Here is a 3062-nt window from a genome sequence, read left to right as displayed (position 1 = left end):
GATGTCAAGAGACATCTGATGGCTTATGCAGTAGCTTTAGAGATTCAAATTTTTTTTTTATGTATTTCACATGATATTGAAAATTACTTTCCTATATATATCATTCATTTTCAATTATTTTACTCCAATTAAAACACATAATTTTGAAGCTGAGATTTGCGGCCTACCAAAAGAGGATCAGTCTTACTGTTAGGTTCAGCAACACAAAAGACAAACCAAATTTGTCCGGGATATATTAATATTGTGAGCCACAGTAAAATCTAAAAGTTGCTAAATGTTATAAAGTGATGAATGTCCATAACCAGCCCGGTCCATAAACCGGCCCATAACAAGAGAGAGACGGCCTAATCCCTAAAGAGAGAAGCGGCGGCCGAAACCCTAGAGAAAGGAGAGAGAGAGGCGGCCGATCTGGAGAGAGAGAAAGTCGGCCAAGACTTTCCATTCTTCTAGTTTTCCTATTCCTTGTTGGTTTATGATTTGTTATCTTTCCATTTATGTATTTCCATTTATCTCTCATGTAATCCTTATATAAGTAACCTCTATGATTCATTAATAATAACACAGAAATATTCAGTCTCAAACCTTCTATTTACAACACTAAATCATTTGAAGAAATATCTCCTCTGAGATGACCAGTACCAAACAAGGTCGTCAGGGGTTCAGTATCGTATTGAATACACCTTTTATTAAACACAGAGGTTTTCTGCACTTGTAAATTCATACATCATCTAAAAGACTGAGAGCACGAAATTTTTTAAAGCTTTCAAACCTAGGAGGAACATCTTGATGCAGCTGCCAAGAGTTCATATTACACGTGAGATCATCTACATGGTCTACAAAGGCGTAAACCCTACTACCACCACGGTGCTCAAGACCTTGGACTTCAAGGCGTTTGACAGTGTTCCTTCTGGGATGGAAGTAGAAAACGTAAACCGCTTGGACTGATAATTGTCATCCATCAAAACAATTTCGCCTGTAGCGGTTACTCCAACTGCGTAACCGCCAACTCTACTGATTTATTACCATCAGGAAGAGTGAATAATTGTTTTGACCAATCATGTTTCTCCACATCCTCTAGAACCCACATGGTCATACGGGAAAAACGTGACCAACTAATCCGACCTAATTTGCCCTCATAGTTAATCAATCTTGTAGCATAAACATGAGTAAATTCTATGTCCATAAACTTGAATTTCTCAGACCGAACATCAAAGCAAACTATATAGTAAGTTGCTCCTTGAACCAAGTAATATAGAACTCCATTGATGCATATCCCCTCGGACCAAGGATGATGGTCTAAGGGAGAGTTGATCTTCCTCCACTCAACTTCTCCTGTTCCTAATGTAAAAACATTAAGAACATTGGACCGAGATAAATAGGTAGCATTGGATGACACTACCTTGAACACTTTGTCAATAGGATCATACCCTAAAATCTCTTACTGCCCGTCCTCACTCTAGGTAAGAACCCATACTGTACTGTGCTAGGGTTACATATCACATGCTCTGTATACTCAGCCTTCTCATCCCTGACCTCTTTTGACATACGACGCAAACAGAACAAACCAGAAGCATGACCACACAGTTCCAGCGGCATGTCTTTAGATAACTTCAACCGAACAAAGGTGGCTGATGACGACAACGACTTGTCATCAAGCTGAGTCGACGAAAAGAAGAGAAAATCATTATTGTTCCTAGAGCTTTTCATGGCGAAGAAGAGACTAGGACGAGTGGAAGACTTAGTTAGGAAATCTGCACTGCAAAGTATGGACCTCCATTGCTCCGACACGCAACGACACCTCGCTATTGACTTGACAGGCAATCTAGAGAATATCTCGTGAATAAGTTCAAGAGGGATTGAATTCATCATCATCAGACCCTGAGAGTGAGAGAGAGAGAGAGAGAGAGAGAGAGAGAGAGAGAGAGAGAGAGATAAGAGGGAGAGAGAGATAAGAGGGAGAGAGAGAGGTGAATAAAGCATGATTACTGGGGGTTCTTAAGGTGAATTTCTTAGCGTAATATAAAAGATTTAAGATCACCTCCAATGGGCAGAAATTCTAAAAATGAATGTGTATGTATGTATTGTATATGTGTATGTAGTTGTAGGGTACACTAAATAGTGTAAAACCCCAATCCAAAGGTTCTAAAAGTTTTGTTTGTAGAACCTTTGGGTAGGGGTTCTACACTATTTAATGGACCCTACAACTACATACACATATACAATATATACATACACGCATATTCATTTTTAGAATTCCAATGGGTAGAACCCCCATTGGAGGTGCTCTAATAGCCGTTTCTTAGTTTTTTTTAGTTAAAAATTAAGAGATAGGTTCTTATATTCCGCTAAGAACTACACCCTAAGAAATTCTCAATAATCATGCTCTTAGTGTTCGAGACCTAGCTAGGGCTTTCATTACGAACCAAGCCAAATCGTGCATGGTTCAGTTGATTTAGTTCGATTTCGGTTTAAAGGCACAAGGAAAAATACCATATTATTTCAATTTCAATTTCGGTTTAAAGGCATAACTTAATCAATACTATTAAAACAGAAGGCTTTTTTTTAAGGTACCCTCCTGTTTTAACAATATTTACAAGACAGTGCCACTAGATTATTTTTAAGCTACGATTTTAATTAAATGTTTTTTTTTTGTTTTTTCCATAAATCGCAGATAACCATCTCCTAATTCTGTGTGATCTTTTTCTACTTCTTTAGTTAATTTACAAAGTGTAGTTATAATTTAAAATACAACTATCCTATCCTTGCTATATGAATTAAGAGTTATTCTTGGGTTCACCCCCTAGGGTGAACCTCTAGATTCACCAACCAATAGGATTTTATTATTTCAAATTCGATATCTTTTAAAAAAGGAAACAAAATATTGTCAAGTTATATTATGTTTTTAAAATAAAAAGTAAAAAACAAATTAGTAGTTACAGAAAAAAAATTAAAAATATATATTTTTAACGTCATCAGCAAAACACTAAACCCTAATTCCTAATCCCTAAACCCTAAATCCTAAATCCTAAACCCTTGGGTAAACCCTAAACCCTTGGATAAAC

The 3062-nt window shown here is 36.8% G+C and overlaps 1 pseudogene; it reads right to left on the bottom strand.

The window, feature by feature from the left end:
* Nucleotides 1–982: 982 nt before the first annotated feature.
* On the bottom strand, nt 983–1866 carry LOC106308957 (annotated as a pseudogene).
* Nucleotides 1867–3062: the final 1196 nt, after the last annotated feature.

This window comes from Brassica oleracea, chromosome C8, assembly GCF_000695525.1.
Source record: "Brassica oleracea var. oleracea cultivar TO1000 chromosome C8, BOL, whole genome shotgun sequence".
Classification (NCBI taxonomy): domain Eukaryota; kingdom Viridiplantae; phylum Streptophyta; class Magnoliopsida; order Brassicales; family Brassicaceae; genus Brassica; species Brassica oleracea.
This window is presented reverse-complemented; position numbering and strand designations above follow the sequence as displayed.